At 38.0% G+C, this 18408-nt stretch overlaps 1 protein-coding gene across 1 annotated transcript in view; it reads right to left on the bottom strand.

Moving 5' to 3' along the window:
* Window positions 1-12140, bottom strand: part of grin2da (glutamate receptor, ionotropic, N-methyl D-aspartate 2D, a) — a 162699-nt gene extending 150559 nt beyond the window's left edge. The window contains exon 1 of the mRNA XM_055055179.1: window positions 11773-12140. The gene's annotated coding sequence lies outside the window, so the exon portion shown is untranslated. The remainder of the gene's footprint in view (window positions 1-11772) is intronic.
* Between the last annotated feature and the right edge of the window lie 6268 nt (window positions 12141-18408).

The raw sequence follows: 18408 nt of genomic DNA, 5'->3' as shown, positions 1-18408 counted from the left end.
TCAAAAGGAAGCTTGGGACACAGTGCTGTGTCTTCCTCCACTTTGGCAGCAGTCTTAAAACAAAGGGAACGTCTTACTCAGATCCCGCAGCGGTCTGCGCAGTGATTCGAACCCTGCCTAAGTGACAACATTGCATTCACTGCACTACCCACTGAAACCCTGAGAGGCAGAATCCTGTCTAACTTGAGCATTGCGCTTCAGACCGAAGGGTCATGCAGGCATTCTCTGAACAGCATGTCTCCCTCCAAAAATCCTCTAAGAATATTCAGCTGGAATATTTTGGAATATTCAGAATTTTAGCTGGAAAGGGCATTCACATTGGCTGGAGGCTTATTCGGCAACAAAGTCAGAAATGTACAGTGGCTGGAGGGTAAAAGGAAGACAAACCTGAGCTGAGCTGTCTATCGGATTGAAGCAAATAAAAAACAAGGAGTGAGCAAAGAACAGGGGCATATAAGAACTCACTGGGGAGCACCTGAGCTAAAAACAAGAGGATAGATAGAAGTGTCCCCAGGTGAAAATATACTACAGGTGCAGCCTGTTCATCCACCTTGCTTTTCTTCACCTTCTTCTTTTCCTGCCATCCTTTTTCTCACCCACTGTTATTCCACTGTGCCCCTGTCTGTGAGAGCTACATCAGTTAGGGTTACAGGTGAACTGAACAAATTCCTTATTCCCCTCTACTTGTTTCCTCCTTCAGTCGGGTAAAGCCACATTAATCCACTGATGTAGATTTGCGGCGACAGAAGGGCCCAGTGAGCCCCTGGTTAGTTCACTTCAATTCCAGAATGTTCTACTGAATGTCCTTTTTCATCCTCCTCTCTCTCATCTTCTCCAGCTTCCACTCGCATTCCACAACTGTTGTGCCTTTGACCCAAGAGATCTTTTACTTTAAATATGTGATGCACCTGCTTGGATAATCACAACCGAGGGATTAGCAAGGTATGTAGCACAAACGGAAGGAGCAACCAGAGATCAAGATAAGCTCAGTCAAACACACTAATACCAGAAACCCTTAATCTTTACACACAATGTTGGGAAGCAAGTAAGGCTAAATGTGTTAGTAAAGATCAACTCAGAGCCCAGAGTGAAGCATCTGCATTCAATATGAAGGGAAAATGCAGCAGCGTGATCGAGCTGCAGTTAGCAGGGCTGCAGTTGACTTTAAGTTGTGTAGACATTTCTGAATTGTGTTAGCTTGCATGCAGTGTATCATTTCCACACATCTGGCTCTAATATGTGGACTGGTCCTAGAGCTCAAATGGCTCCATAAAATCACAATAAATAATATGTTTTTTCAAAAAGAGAGCCATGAGAGATCCATTATTTATCACATGAGCTTATTTAGCATTTTCAGTCCTGATTGGTGACTGGACAATCAAAAATGTAGAAAAAAATCAGGTAAGTTAGGAGCAATACGTTTCAAAGTGGACACCTTTACTTAGGGCTGTTTTTAGGTTTTTCATCTCTGTCACGAAACATGCAGGATCTGGAAATGCTGGCAGCATTTCACATTATAAAACTGAAGACAAGAGTCTACATTTTGCATAATAGACACAAGAGGACTAGCGTTTCTGTAAAACAATCCACATTATAAGATGCTATATACATCTCAAAATGTTAGGAATGAATTCTCACTGTTGCCTAATTTAATGGTCGATCATGGAAGGAAGGGTAAAAGATGACTGTATTGCATTATGCTTCTTAAAAATAAATCAAAATATTAGAATATATTGTCAGCATGTTAAATCTTTACAAAAATGGTGACTTTTTCTTGCTCCTTTTTTCAACCAGGATCTAGATGCAGCTTCATTTCTAAAACGTAAGATTGCGAACAATATCTGTAAACTGCTTCAAAATAAAATTTTATAAATTTTGTCATTGGATAAACAACAAACTACATACTTAATTTTTGTTCTCCACAACCCCAGTTGAAAAATGTTCCTGGATAAGAAAAAAAAATCTCATTAAATAGTATATATAATGTTTCATCATTTTGGACAAGTTCTAATCTTTGGTTCCTAAAATATAAGGAATCTATCTTAAGCATGGACTGTTGCTAGTCTGTCGGTAAAACACCTTACCTCTACTGCTGTTTTTAAATCAAGGTCTTCTTACAAGCGCTTTCTTCTTTTGTTCACAAAACCAGACTCAAGCAACCTTAAAATCCCTAACAGACCAGGGAAGGCTCTGCAATAGCCACAAGAAGAGAGTTGCTAACTTGTGTTTTCTATCTCCTCTCAAAGGGCAAGAAAAGAATGTTTTCCTTGTTTAGAAAATTAATTTAGGTCAAAATTAGCAAAAAAAAATCTCCCACAAAATGCAATTAACCAAAGACATTGACCCTTTATGTGCACACGTATGATTCCCATGTGCAGCCAAGTACTCACCAAAGGGAAACCATTTTCTGTTGCACACTTCTGTAAAGGCCACCCCATTTATCAAAGGGAGGTCTGATGATTGCATAGATGAGAATCCCTTGGCAAAGTGAAAATGTGTCACATGAGTGGAAAGGGAACAAGATTTTGACAGATTTTTTTTGGTTCTTTTTGTCTAATCAAGGTCAAATAAAAGAGCAAACTTAATTTGGCTCAGATTTAATCACCTCCATAAATTTAGTTCATAAATTTATGTCATTAAAAAAAGTCACAGGTATTTGATTAATTTATCATTCTGAAAAGGTGGCCTAATGCTTTCTTTTTCCTTTTGTGTTGCTGCTGGAAACACACCCACACAATGGCATCATTGTTAAACGCCAACAAATGTTAGCTCTGCATGTTTCGATTAACATTGACACTGCAGTCCCTTGCCTCAAACAGATGTCAGCCGCTGGCTTCTGTCCACCATCTCTTCTGGTCTTGCTCTCACCTTTCTTATGGCTTTCTGGTCTTTTCCCCATCGACTCATGCCGCATACTCTATGCATTGTTACTTCTTAAGTGTTTTCAGTTTTTCACATTGTTACTTCATTTCTTTTGCATGCATATTTCTTCATTCTTCCCTGCCTTTCTCTGGGCAATTTATATCTTTCATGTATTTTTATTCATTCAAATCTTTTTTTTTTAAATTTCTTAGAACATTGTCTGCAGCCTCCTTCTGCTAGTTTTTATTTCTCTTTAGTTTCATCACCTCCTCACCTATTTTCCATCAACATTTCCACCATTTGCTTATTTTTTTATTCTTTAACCCTCTATTTTTCTTCTCTTCAATAATTATATTAGCAGTCCTCTCCTAATATGTCATCCCTGTGTTCTGCTTAATTGCTTGTGCTCCTTCTTTCAAAACGTCACCATACTTTCTCTTTGTCTGATACTACATGTCCATTGCCACTTAGTTTTATGTCCACAGACATGTGAGGCCAGTATCAGATGTGCTGAAGGAGAGTGTGTTAGTATGTTTATGCATGAGGAGGTGGAACATTGAGGACAAGCGAGAGTGATGTCGAAGCTTGATGAAAAACACCTAGGAGTGTATTGTGGTTCATTCATCTCCTTGTTCTCAGGCATCCATTCAAAGAATCTGATTTAGTGTGCCGATAAAGAGGAGAATGAGAAAAAAAAATTTGCAGATATGAGCGGCCCGGCTGAGAGCAGGAGGATCCGGAGGAATGAACAATGAATTAAAGAGGGAGGGAGTAACGTGAGGGAAATTACAGAGAAAAAAACCAAGCTGAAGACTTGCATAAGAAGATCATTTGGAAAAATGTATAGAAAAAACAAGAGGAAACGTGATGGATGCAGCAGAGTTGGTTTTCACAAAAAAAATTCAGCTGGATCTGGTAGAGGAGAGAAACACAAGACTAAAAGGAAGACGGAAATATTTATATTTAGGCCTACATCTGAATATGAGTTAAACTGAGTTGTAATGAATTGAAATGCAGATAATAAAGAAACTGAAATGTTACTATTTTAAAAAATGCCTGAAAATGACTTATTTGTGAAGTGATGATGAATGAAAAAAAAATGGCTGCATATAATCCCTTGCCATAAACAGGCTGTAACACATAGTGTAATCTCTAAAATGAGACCAAGGTAAAACATGAATATATTTTCCTTTTCTGAAAGGATGACATTTCTGTACAAAATAATGTTGGGATTTTCTGATTTAAACATATCTGGCCACTTGAAGAAAGAGCTTACCAGCCGATTACGTATTTATGTAGAGCTTCCTCTGTAAGGTGGCCAAGCTAAGTTTTAAAGGTGAGTTCAGAAGATCAGACTCCCATTGAAGAATAGCTTATAAAGGCTGTTCCTGTGCACTGAGTAAGAGAGCTGAGTTGGTTCAGTATCTGATCAGGATGGCCAATTAAAAAAAAATCTATATTTTTGTTTGAGTGGACTGCACGTTAAGTTACTTCCTTTCCACCCATGTTAGATTTTCTGTTTTGCGTTTTATTGTTACTGTTTATTCTCAACTCTAATCAGAAAATAAACAGCCGCCTGTAGTTCATCAAATGAACTTTATATAACTGGTTTGCGAGTTTAAATTCAGTAAATTTAAACTGAAGGGTTTTCCTGTGAAAACCCCTCTACTGGACCTAGAACCTCCTCAATGGACTCTGTGTCCCTTATGGCCCAGAAACAACTTGGGATTCACCACAATAAGCTGGAGAGTAAGCCTGAAAAAAGGGATGTCTGACTCTCAATCCTTGACCTGATGACCATGGTTAAACCTCAGTGAAGTGAAAGCCAGCCTGACATTGTAAAGAATATGAATGTGAATAAAGTACAAAAGCTGAAAAGAACATTAAAATAGGAAAAATAAACTGGAAAAAAGAGACAAAGAACAATTGATGAGTAGAAAGAGAACATCAGCTAATGCAGGTATCAGTTAAATATCCTCAGCAGTATAATGAATAACCATTAAAAATTTAAATAAAGAAGAGAAGGTAAGAAGAAAAAAATTTAAGAGGAAATGAGGAAAAGGGAATGAAAGACTATATTATAGGAAAAAGCATTAGGAAAGAGATTAATTTGGACATTAAATCTACAAAAAAGAGAATAAGTAAGAACTGAAGATATTTGATGAAACGGCATAAAATTGACAGGAGGTAACAAATTAAGAAAGAAAGAAGAAGTGGAGTGGAATAGGCTGTAAGCCAAAGAAAATATGAAAATGGCTGAACTTATTTAGTCTGTTGTCAAATTTTTAACTAATACTGACTATCTCGCTTTCACATATACTGACATGAATATGAGAACACTTCAACAGCATTCAGAGGATTATCTGAAAGAAATGATATATTCAGCCGACTTAGTGTTACAATTGAACTTGTGTGATTGTAGCGAAGAGAAGGGGGGACAAAGAGACGGAGGGCGAGAGAGGAAGATCAGCTGCGCTGGGAGAGCAGGAGAAGGATGGAGAGAGAGAGAGACAAGTCTGCTCTGCCTCGCCACCACTAAGCTGTGATGGATTGTGGGAAGTGATGACACATGACAAGCTCTAGTGCTGTATTCAAACACAGCAACACAGCAGAGCAGGTGGCAAGTTACACAGAGGCGCCTCCGCACAACAAGTGGGGGGTTTGATTCTTGTTGTGCCTTCATTTTGCTCTAATCTATTTCATTTATCACCCCTTCCCCTTCCTTACTCCATTTCCTCTCCCATGTCTTTGGATCAGCCCTCGTTCTTCAGTCCTCTCTCATGTTGCAGGTAGGATTAAACATGTCTAACATCCAAAGGTCTGTTGCTAATAAGCAACATTTACTGCTAACCTCTCCAGCTTTATTCTTAGTCATGTCACATACTGAAAACCTCAGAGACCTCAAGGCAGGTCGAAATATAATTCCAGATTCGAGCAATTTTGACTAATTTCACACATCTAGGTCTTGTTCCAGTTAAATGATTCACAGACCTATACAACCACAGGTTCACTGTTTCATAAAGCACAGCTATATTAACAGCATACACATTTGATTTAGGTGAGGTCCAGTTTGCCTGCACTCTGACTCATATAACAGCATACCGTGCAATTAAATTGCCCTCTGTGTTTCCAAAACCTGCTGTGCTTTCTCACGTGTGATTATTGCATTATCGGCAGTACAGGCAGAGCAGTATAATGTCAGAAGCTGTTAAAAGTTTGTTTTGTACTGAAACCAAACCTAGTAATAGAGAGATGCACTGAAATACAAGCACACAGAGAAAAGTGTTTCTCCACTCTCAACACATAAGACATGTTATGATTTTTAAAAAGAATTTCCATCAATTGTAAACTTTTGCCCTCTAAATTCCCTAGGAAGTTAATTGATCCCACAAACTTCTAAAAAAATAATGGATTTTTGCCAATAATTTTAGGAAAGTAATAGTACACAGATGTGGTGCAAAAAATATTAAACTATGATGCTTTCCAGTTTCTCAAAGTTTTTTGTTTTTTTTTTCTTTTTCAAATGGATAAAGTTAAAGGACTTGACAATTATCTAAAACATCTTACCACATTTATAAGAGCTGTTTTCCTTATTAGGGTCATTCAAACAGTTTGAAGTTCAATAGGAAAGTCTCTTACCTAAACATTTAAAACTCTTGTTAAATTTCCCATGTGTAGATATTCAAGTAAATTCAGCCCGAAGGTTAGACAGTCCAATGCAACAAATGCACAGGAAGGTCATGGAACTGGTTGGGTTGACAGTGCTGTTTAGACAAATTCCTGCAACTATCAAAATCACTGAACAACTCATTTAACAAATATAGTGGGTAACAGTCATACAACAGGTTTACCAATGAGCTTTAACCTGTAAATGACTCAGAAACTAAGCTTTTCTTCAGAACACTCTCAGCTTTCAGTGAAAGATTGACTGTCGACACTTCAGCTTGCAAAGAAATCTTGTGGAGGTGTAAATAAGAAGCTCGCCATCTGCTGCTCCTTTACCTTTCCAGACTACCAGTGTTACTTCCAATGATTGATTCTTTTATTGGAGTCTCAGATTCAACTAACTGGATCCTCTCTCTGTAGACAATGCTGTGCTTACTACTCACTTTCCCATTTTGTTTTCAACCAACTCTAGCAGCTTTGCTGTTTGCCAGCACTTTTTGGAAACATTTCTCTTTAAAAGTCCTTTTTACAGCTGCTGCTTATTATCTCTCCAGCCTGGATGCCTCAAAGACCTCAGTGATTTCGGGATTGTCTGAAGTTCTGTAGTAAAGGATGCATCACCTACAACAAGGTTGCTTTCAGAAAGTGCAAATGTTTCTAAGTCTGTTTTTACACCACCCTGTAGCTCTCCATGCTGAGAGCTCTTTATGATCCCTCTACCTTTCAACACTTTTTTTCATTTTAACAATGCCCCATGAAATTCTAAAGCTTGATGTACTTGCACACATGCAGAGATCTTGCTGACAGCAAATGTTTTTTGGAAGATTGTGGTCAGTATGACAGGTGACAACAATTCATAGAGAACTCAACAGTAGTGACACGTTTTTAATCTAGACAGTATCTTGTATCATTTAACCATATATGAACGGTAAAGTAACATGTCTGTAGAAAGGTGACCATTGCCTATATATTTTACATAGCTGTTCTCCATTGCTATAAGGCCACAGCACTTTTATACTGTGTTTCATGTCAACAGCAATACCCTTATGTTGCATTAAAGTGCACCTCATACATTAAATTATTCATTGAAATACATCCTAAATTAATATTCCGTCTCCTCTCCAATGGTCACTTTTGCAAATGTTAATAAATATTGTTTACAGAAAGACCTCAGCAATATTTTTGATTAATGGCTAGTAAGGGGACTTTAATAATACTCTACAGGAGCTTTTAATTTTGGAAACAGCACGTCTTCGATTAGGTTCAACTGAAGCTGGGGCCACAATACATTAACTTCTTCCCCATTTTATCCCATATTCCCAGTTGGGTCAAATCTGCATCAGTCTGCTGTAGCTGCAGTCAATCAGCAGGAAAAGTCACAGCAAAAATCTGTTAGCGTAAGATGGAATGAAGACTGGGGTCTGCAAGTCTGTGAGGAGTACCGATCCAACCCGACCTCCGTCACAGTCAAACAAACATGGATCTGGCTAGTCGGCCAGTGTGAACTCATCATTGACCCAACTCCAAAAATCTGTTGCCAAAAGCTGATGACAAAAGAAAGGCTGGGATACAGAGACAGCTGCAAGGCATAAATACGCAACAGCAATGGACATATTGCAAACAATTACCCAACAACTTGCTATCACATTATGATAATAAACAGAAAAGCAACAGAGACAGATAGTTGGATAAACACAGAGAATGTAATGAAGGGTCTCATTGAAATAAACCAAACAGCTCACTTATCAGATTCAAAGTTAATGGGGGACATCCAACATTTAAAGTACCAACCCGACAGACAAACTCGCAATCTCAATTACATGTTCCAAACTTTCACCACGACAATAATAAAGAAGACTGTCAGCAAGATCCAAACCACATTCACTTGTCTGTTAAGCTTAACTTCAATTTCCGTTTATTTCATTTTATGGAGATTTAACAGAAATACAAGTCACTAGAATTCTGATAAAAGCTTCAGTTGCCGCCATCTACTGATCTTTTTGCGTTTTCAAGCTATTATCCTTGTTTAATGCACTCGTGAAACTTTCAAAAGTATAATAGAATTGGTATCAGTTACGATCATCTTCCTGGGCTTGAAAATAAAAATTGTTTCTAACTTGCTCGGAGTATGATTCAGTTTCTTGTTCTCTTTTCTATTTCTGCAAAAATGACCTGCAGGTGGCAGAACATTTTACAACAACATCTATTTCAGATGTATGCTTGTGTGCAAAGAGGTTATTTAGTTTAATGATATGATGTGCAAAGCTTTAGTAATCTAATGAAAAGCATTTTGAATTAGATGTACCAATATTTTGTCAAGATTTCACCCGAGCTGGAATTATCAGGTAATGTTTTCCATGAGAGACATTGGAAAACATGTCTCTTATATTTGGCAAAAGATTTGGATCACTTAAGATTGAAACACTCTCCTGCAGAAAGCTACAAGTAAATCACATGTACCTTGACTGAATATCATGTATTATTTTGTTGAGATGAGGAGTCTGCACAGAGACTAAAAAAACTGAGCTGAATTTCCTCCCCCTATGATGCAGAAGTATCACTTGATATCTTTTTCACTTGACTAAGGGCAGATTTGTATTTGATTGTGAACTATTCATTCTGGATGAGAATGAATAGTATTCATATTAAAGTGTTGCATAAAATCAGTAATGCAAAAAAATAAAGCACCACATTAACATTTGTTTTTTCATTGATACTGATAAAAGAAATTTGTACTTGGAAAGTCAGAGGTTTACAAGCAATCGTGCATTCAAATTTAATATGGCTGCCAACCAATAGTGAACCTCCCAAGAATAAATAGTTTCTTTGAGCTTCTGTCAATCAAACCAGTGGGACATGAACAGGGTGCGGTTCAATCCCAATTTGTAGGTTTTGAATTAAGAAAAGTAAGTTATCTGCTGGTATTGCTGATATCAGTAAGCAGTGACCCTAACTATTTGCTAATTCAAGTCAACATCTCAAAGTTGTTGTGCACCTCTAACCATTATTTTTAACAATTTCTGCTTTTCAGGATGGCACATTACCCTGGTAAATGTTACCACAACCACAAAGGGATTCTGTTTCACTATGGTCCTCAACAATGGATTTTGTATATGTTACATGTACCAAAAGCACAAGAACTATCACATAGTGGAGAGCCGGAATGCAAGGAGCAAAGCTGGAGTCAGTTCTCTGAGACATGATGTAACATCCACTTTTATCTCAGAACCCAGAAATTCAGAACATTTTTCAAAGTTTCACACTATTTCTAAAGGTTATGCAGCCCCATGGTGACAAACTGTGGTGCTCTGTTAATGCTCACTTGATCACTTGTGGGTGGTCATAATGTTATGCCTAATCAGTGTATTTAACTAAAGAATACAACAGGGTTTGCTACCGTTTAGTTACATTCTAGCACATTCCAAAACTCTGGTTTTAAGAGCATGCCGCCTGTCACTTTTTTTAAATTTATTTATTTTTATCAGATCGTCTTCCCGGCTCTGACCTGGGAATTAAGCAACAACTCTTGGTAACTGTCTTGATCATTTTTTATTTATTTCAAAACATCTGATATGACAAAAGGAAGCCTTGCTCACACTCCACCTTTGAAGTAATTCTACACCGATGACCAGACACTCACCTTGGAGGTGATTAGCCTTGAAAAGTGGAGGGTGAAAGTGAATACACCATAAGCTCTTCATCCTTTTACAATCTCAGACAGAAAGCAACCATCTTTATCAGTTACACAGGGTCCAGCTCTACAGAAGACTCGATGTTTTAGTCAAACACCAGGAAAACACTGCTGGCTCAGCAGCTGACAGTCTCAAAATGGAGGAAGCAGGAGGACAGTGATGCCAGAGTTTTTTTTTTTCTTTTTCTTTTTTTTTTTTTACAGCAACGGCCACAAGGTCATACAACCAAGTGCAAAATGATAATTCTCAATGGTCTATGCAGCTGTTTGGATACACAGTTTTGAATTTTGAAATTTGGAACAATTTTTACAATGATTTATTTTATATTTTTATCATGGGAGTATCAGAGTTAGAAAGCCATTCCCACACATACACACGCACACAGAAATGATTACTTCATGCCCTGTTGTTTTCCCAAGAAAATATCATTTTTTCCTGCTAATGCCACACTGGCCATGAGCTCTTACTCTGCCATATTGCTCTATGCAGACTCACACAGGCAGCTGTAAAGAAATAAAAGAATGATTAGTGTGTTTTTGCTACATGACTGGAAATTCAATCCACAGCGGACTGAAGCGAAGCATGAAGACAAACTGTTGAATCAGACCCACACACACACACCAACACAAACACACGACCAAAATGGCACCATCATCATTAATCCCTGAAGTGTTTTATCTCATCAAGCTTTGAGGAACTGTGTGTATTTTCAGTATTGGGAGAGAAGGATGGATGTATGGATGCAAGGAAGGAAGGAAAGATGAAGGAAAGGAAAGGAATGGTCATTTCTCCTATAGCTCTGAATCCCAATCTCCCCTGTCTGTCCTAAGGAGTGATCTTCACAACAGCTTGTTCCTTGCTGGTGCACCAGCTGCTAATGCGCGCACACACAAACACCAGAAGACGGATCCCAGATCTGATAGGTGCCCCACAGCTAATAACACTGAAGGGATGAAAGAAGGAGATGGAGGGGGAAGGTTTCTGGAGAAACCCATAACTCATATGATGGCTATGCGCAACAACCAGCTGAGAAATTGCAGAATGCAAATGTCTGTGCGCTGATCGCAGGCGCATGTATGCGGGTTTTCAGAAATGTCACCTCTGAATCACAGCTGCTTGCTTCTGCCACTGACGAGAACTTATGCTCTGAGTTTATACGTGAGGGAGGTGTGTGTGTGGGGGGGGGGGGGGGGGGTGGAGGGACCAGACCAGACACCGGTCTGTACGCTTGTGCGCGTCGGGGTTAAAGGCAGCCAAAAAAAAAACAGCACGAGCAGTTTGGCGTGCGTGCATGCGCATCAATGACATAGGGGTCAAAGCCTCGCGCACCGGCCGGCTGCGTCCTGCCCGTAACAGTGCGAGCCGGTGGAGAGTCAGCACGGGAAGCTTCAGAGAAACGCAGCAGCATCACACAGTGGAGAGCCGGAATGTGAAGGGCAAAGCTGGAGACAGTTCTCCGAGACGTGGCGCAACATTTTCACCTTCAAACGTGAGAACCCAAAGGGGGGAGAGGAAAACAAGTGTCCGACAGCAGACAGGAGAATTTACTCACTGTTCTCAGCAGCCTCGCACTCTTCCTCCTCTTCTTCCTCTTCTCTTTTTGCTCTCCAGTTCTTCTCTCCGTACACCAAAATCCATCTGTCCATCCCTCCGCTGGACATTTCCTGCGGCATGCAGCCGGATCAATACTAACGTTGCGGGATAATGTCCCCGGGATGAAACGGAAACATGTTGCCCCCCCCAGAAAAGAAAAGAAAAAAGAAAAACAAGGCAAGGAATCAGGCGCGCGCACAGTTTGGACCTTTCCTCCACTCGGCGAGGCTACATGTTGCTGGCTGCTACCTCTCTGTCCCTCTCACTCACTCTCTCCTCTCCCGTGATTTTGTTAAAATTCAGTATGTACGCTCCGTCACCTAGCAACGTCTCTCTACCTCCCTCTCTCCTCTCCTTCCTCCCTTCATCTCCCTCTCCTCATCACTTCCTCACGACACGTGTTGAATGCTAAACTAAGTTGGCCGATTTGGAATCTTTCATTTCACATTTACCTAACTGGGTCTTTCCTTCTTCTTTAATTATAATGTGTCTTCAAGCACCTGATGTTGTTTTCATTTCTCCCTTATTCCTTTACAGACACGTATAGGAATACTCTTCTTCCATCTATTATAAACATCAATGATTGCGTACCTATTTAGTTGGACACCTCACACAAAAATAAATAAAATAGCTACATACTAACTTTGTCTCATACCCAAGTACGACCTGCGTGGAAGTCTTTAAACCATCCTTGTAATCCTTGCAAAACTATTCTGACTAACCTTTCCTGTTTTGTAACATTAAGACCACAAACCATTTTCTTGGGATGGAAGGAAACAGAGTAGCACATAAATAAAGAAAATTATTTCATTGTTTTGTTTGTTTACCGAAAAAAAACATAAAAAGTGTGATTTAAATTGTTGACTCAGTGAGATTATATTGCAGACATCTGCACACCAGACTGAAAATATTTCTGACTAAAGCATGGTGGTGGTAGAGTCATGCTGATAGGACAATTTTCCTCTGCAGTTGACCGGAAATCTGGTCAGAGTTGATGAGAAGATGGAGGTAGAAAAAATGTGGTTTAGGTCTCATTTGAGTAGATATAAAAGCAGTGACTCAACAAACACATATTTTCTGCGTTTTATTTGTGAAAACTTGAAAACAACATACAAGTTTCCTTTGATTAATAATTTGTGTGTTACATGAGTGGAAAGGGAACACATAAAATCTCTTTAAATAAACAGAATATTCTGCCTGTAACTTAAAATGTAAAGCAGCTCATCTAAAGGATGATTCATCTCTTGAGTCCTCTTTATTTTTTCAAGGTCTTTCTTATGTATAGTGTCATTTTTTTTATCAGATAATGCTGATCTGTTTAGTATTAAAAGACTCTTGTGATTCATTTTGTTTTTCAGTTGCCTTTTGATCTGTTAGAAATAACTAAAGGAAAAAAAAACATTTTAACAGGCTCAAACTATCTCACCATAAATAACCCTACATGTGCAAATGTTTCTTCACTACCACACTGAGTTCTTTTTGCTGTTTCCATAGATTTAGCCAAAGAAATAGAAACTCTGAACATTTTGACCAGCTGCAAGACAATAACATGACTCAGTGAGATTATCAATACAATTTTTAAATGATTGGATGTTTGGAGATCTTTGTCTTTCTCTTTCTTGTCAAATCAACTAAAAAAAGAGCTCCAGAACTGGGAAAAACTCCTAAAGGAAAATGTTTACAAAAACTGAGAGAAAGTCAGAGGAAGTGCTGTTCAAGGACACTTTAAAAGAGCTGAACAACTCATATAAAGAAAAAAAAAGTCTTCCAGAATGTAATTACGCTTAAGTTGTGCAAAGAAATTTTTGCTCCCTCTGCGTTTTGCTTTGAGTTCACCTCGAGTCCTGCCTCATTTCCCTTGTTTCTTTGCTTAGATTATTTTTTTTTTCTTGTATGTGGTGCTGTGCATATATTGATGCGCTTCTTGTTTTGATGCTGATTTCTAATCAGTCTTCAGTACATTCAAAGATGATGGATGAACTACTTTATAAAAACATGCACTTAACATTTTCCAATTTCTCCTCCTGATTGTGACAGAGCAAAAAAAAAAAAATTGTTTGTTCTCGCTGACACTTTCCAACACCGAGGGGAGTCAATGATAATTACTGCTTGGTATTTTTTTCCTTTACATCTTTTGTATTCCTTCCACTTCACTGTTTTACACATTCTTTTTCACATTCTTCCACTTAGTTATAGAGTCAGTGCTTAGCTTAAAGAACAAATCATTCACATCAACACAAAATTTGCCATGTTTTTCATATCAGTTATAACAAAATTTTCATTTATTGTTCCAGAGTCTTTCCAGAATCCTGTAGAGACAGAATGTTGTCATATTAGCACTAAAGAGGAGGAAAAAGCTCTTGCTTGCCTCAGTCTGTAGAACTGTAGATTTATGAGTTCTGTGTTTATCTTCCACCAGTCCATTATGGACTTTTATTTCTCTGAAAGAAGGAAAAAAATAAAGACAGAAAAACAATGATTCCCATGAAGTATTTATTTTTTCTTTTACTTTTCATAAAGACCTTTTTTTAACCCGACTGCCTCTGTACATGCATTCTGGCTTAAACATAGAAAGGAGATGGCACCAGTCACTTGGCCAGGTAGCCGGCTCACAGACATGTAAAAATAGGCCCTAATTATCACAGGATAGCTCAGAAGCACTGACGGGCAGACATTTTGGGTCTTGTTTACACTCCAGTGTTGTGGTGGTAAATTGGACACTGGGATTCAACTTCTGGCCTCTAAAAGCCCTATCTGCCAGGGTGCAAGTAAACTGGAGAGAAAATGTTCAGAAAAACATCCTGAATAGGACTTAGTAAACATAATCACATCCCTGTACCATTGCATCATTTTGCCAAACATAGAAGATATTTCCAACCAAAATAATTTTTGACAACTTATAACTAAAAGTTGTTAACTAAACCTAGTTCGGACATGACAAAATTATGCCTATTTTTTAAAATATCAACATGCTGTGATCTGGAAATGAAAATTGAGTTTCCTATTCAGTACTATTGTCCCTAAAGTGCCACATAAATAGCTAAATTCAACACTATTAAATAAATAGTAAGCAAATCTTTATTACTGCAGAGAGAATGTCTGCATTGGGAAATATATGATCAAACAATATTATTGGGTAACAATAATATTTAACATTTAACAATACATAAAATTGCTCCCATTCTTACACTACTAACAAGCTCAGAAATGCAGTTGTCTGATAGGGTTCTAAGTGTACACAGTGGCTAGATAATTTATTTTCTCATCTGATTATGTTTTAGAATATAAAAAAGTAAAACAAGTGTTAATATGTATGTTTTAGATTTATTCAGCATGAGATGCCAGTGTAGCTATAGAAAAGGATCCCCAATTTTCAGAGACTCCTTTCTTGGCAGGATTTTGATTCCTGACCTCAAGATCTTTGCAACATGCCTCGCCCTCTCTGCTTTGCAACTCTCCTATCTGAAATAATCATTGTGTTTTCTGCATTGTCGACAATATCACATACAACAGCAAACCTTTGTAACTGTAGCTGGTCTACAAGCTGTCTGCAGGAATCATACTGTGATAAAACTCCTTTATAAATAAACAGAATCTTGAAATATTCAGTAAGACTGTCAAATAAATAGCTGCAACCAAACCAGTCTATAGGGCTTACATTTTCTATAGCAACTGCAGCTAAAAAAAAAATAATAATACATGTGCCTGTGTCCTCCCTGAACCTTTAAAGGAAAACTGAAATGACTTCAAATTAACTAAATGACTATTTTAAGTCTAATATCTTGGGCAAGAACAACCATTAAGCTCTTACCTAATGGTTATCATTTGAGGATGCTGGTGCACCATCAGCTATGGCCCCATTTGCTTCAGCAAATGATGTCTGTGTTGTCTTACACTAAGAGGTATAGTTTCATAAGAATAACCTTCAGTACTCTATGGAAAACAGAATCTTTACGATCAACTTCTGAGGCAAAATGCACAAAATGAGAGTGCATGAAATGGGGTGGGCTTGGGAGCAACAGAGTTGTTGTTAGGCTGGAATGCCTTTGAGCTGACCTGCAGGGAACAAGTACATTACTGTTTTTTCCCGCTGATGTTCACCTATCGGATAACAGAGGGAATCGTTTACAGTGGCAGCATGTGCACATGCAAGTAAACTCTAGAGTTTTTGTTTCTGATTGATTCCACAGCAACCTCATTGAATGCAGCTGGATGTACCAGCAGGGTGGCACCGATCATTCTCCAATCAAGATGAAAAAGCAGTGGGTCTGCTGCCAAAAGCCCTAAACTGATGCTGTGGAACATAAAACCCCAAAGATTATGAAAATGATAGAAAGTACCATCAACCAGCAGACAATCCTGCAGTTAGATACCATGGAGAAGGTAGCTACTATTTGTTATAGATGAGACATTTTGTTTTTTTACTTAAAACCGTCAGTGAAAATTGTCAGCACTCCTATCTTTGAATAGGAGTCAATTATTTAACTGTACAGCTTCTCATCTCTTCATTCCTTCAGGTGTCACTTAAAGACAAGTTACAAATTTATTGTGGGTCTTTTAAGAATATAAAAAAGTAAAAACAAGTGTTTGTGTCAACATATGAATTGACCGTCCTCATTTCTCTCAAGTCACAAGTGAGCACTCTGCAAGTTCAAGGCAGAAATCTTTAACATTCATAAGGATAGAAAGTTTTGGTTGTCATAAGACAATATCAAGTATAGCTTTTTGGCTGATATGTATTTTTAAAAGATGTACTGCAACATCACCATGGCAACTTTTGACTTAGCAAGAAATATGGACTGAGACTTTCTCCAGACACAATGAAAGTAGATAAGTGGTTAGTCAATCCAAGTTGTACATGTCAGATGGATAGTACCATTACGCCCATTCTGTCAAACTACACAGAATGAAATGGTGTGATTCTACTGTGTGTGCTGTTGTAACACACAGCATGACTTAGTGTTTCATCAGACCAGGCTACACATTGCTTCACATAACATGGCATGCAGTGAAACAGTAACAATTTGAAAAATCGTAGAGAAGTTTGTGTGGTTTATGTGATATTACATGAAACAAGGATGAGCTGTGGAACCCAAAAAGAAAAAAAAAAGAAAAGAACTTCAGAAGTAGGAAATAAGGTCCTCTTTAAATGTTGATGGGTTTAAAATCTGAATTTATTTTCAATCTGTCATAACAAATCTTGTTTTAATTTGGACAAGACTTGGTTTTATTACATGCCACTTTTTGTTTACTCACATTCTGGGTTTCTTTCTGCATTCTGGCCATTTCTTTTATCTCGTATTTAAACCAGTTTCCCTCTCGGACTTGTTCTGCTCTGTCACATTTGGTCTGTTTGCTAATCGACAATCACCTACAGTTTTTCTAAAGTTCTCCCTCCTACATATATATTCCATCTCTCCAGATGAAACTGAGTATAGCACTGCCACAAGGCACAAAGCAAAACATCACACCTGCAGAAAGAAACAATGGTAATCCAAGGTGAAGCTTGAAGCTGGATGACGACCATGAAATATGTATTACTTCTCACCTTCTGAAGCAGAGCATGATGGGTAAGAATCTTCATCTAAAACAGCCTTTTGTCTTTTACCCAAGAAATGAGTTTGTAATAAAATCCCACATAAAGTGGCTTGTGAAACTTATTGTATGGGACTGATGTTTCTTCAGAAGCTGACAAGAGATGACAAGAGATGTCAGCTTCTGAAAAAAAAAGTCCTGTATCCCAGAGAAAAATTAAAATCCTTTTTGATTAATAAAAAGATATATAATCCATTCATGGATTCAGTATTAAAGAATTGTTTCCTTTGGTTCTCTGCATTTTCTTATTTTATATTTTTATATTCCCCTCTTCGATAAACTGGATTATGGTTTTAATTTTTTGTTGTGTCCATAATGATCTTTCGTTCCTCAATGCTGTTTAAATGATTGTTTTCTACTTCCCTAAAGTCAAACAGTTGTAATCTTTTAAAATGAATTTGATCAATAGTTCTTCTGAAATTAAAAGTCAGTTTCACCTTCAGTCTTCTGTGATTTATTTTATTTTATATGCTGACCATGGCAACACATTGAGGGGAATTTGCTGTATATAAAGACTGACCAAAGGGGGACAATGAAATGACAAAAAAGTATGTGGAGTAATAGAAATGAGCACAATAGATACCGACTTGGGATGGGAGATCCTGACAAAAAATAGAATTGTTATTAATAACATGGAGATGTAACTCTTTTTCAGCAGAAACTTTTTCTGTGTTAGTTTCCAAACTTGACTGATGACTTAGTGAAACTTGACTTTGGAGAGCCATTCTGAATGACACTCTCCAGCTCATTCTGAGAAATCCCAAAACGTCCCCAGGCTAGAAGGGGTGTGTAGTCCCTCCAGTGAGTTATGAGTTTGCCCGGAGGTCTTCTCTGAGTGAGAAACACCCAGAAGGTTTCTGGAAAGAGCCATTTTGTAGAAGTTCTAATAACAGGACTAAATAACCTCAGCTGTATCCTTTGGATGCAAAAGTTCTATTCCAAGTTTCCCCTGCATGATAAAGCTCTTCACATTTATGACTAAAAGCAGTCGCCCTACGGT

This window comes from Poeciliopsis prolifica, unplaced genomic scaffold, assembly GCF_027474105.1.
Source record: "Poeciliopsis prolifica strain line A6 unplaced genomic scaffold, Auburn_PproV2 SCAFFOLD041, whole genome shotgun sequence".
NCBI lineage: Eukaryota > Metazoa > Chordata > Actinopteri > Cyprinodontiformes > Poeciliidae > Poeciliopsis > Poeciliopsis prolifica.
The sequence above is the reverse complement of the archived record's forward strand: the minus strand, read 5'-3'. Positions and strand labels throughout refer to the sequence as shown.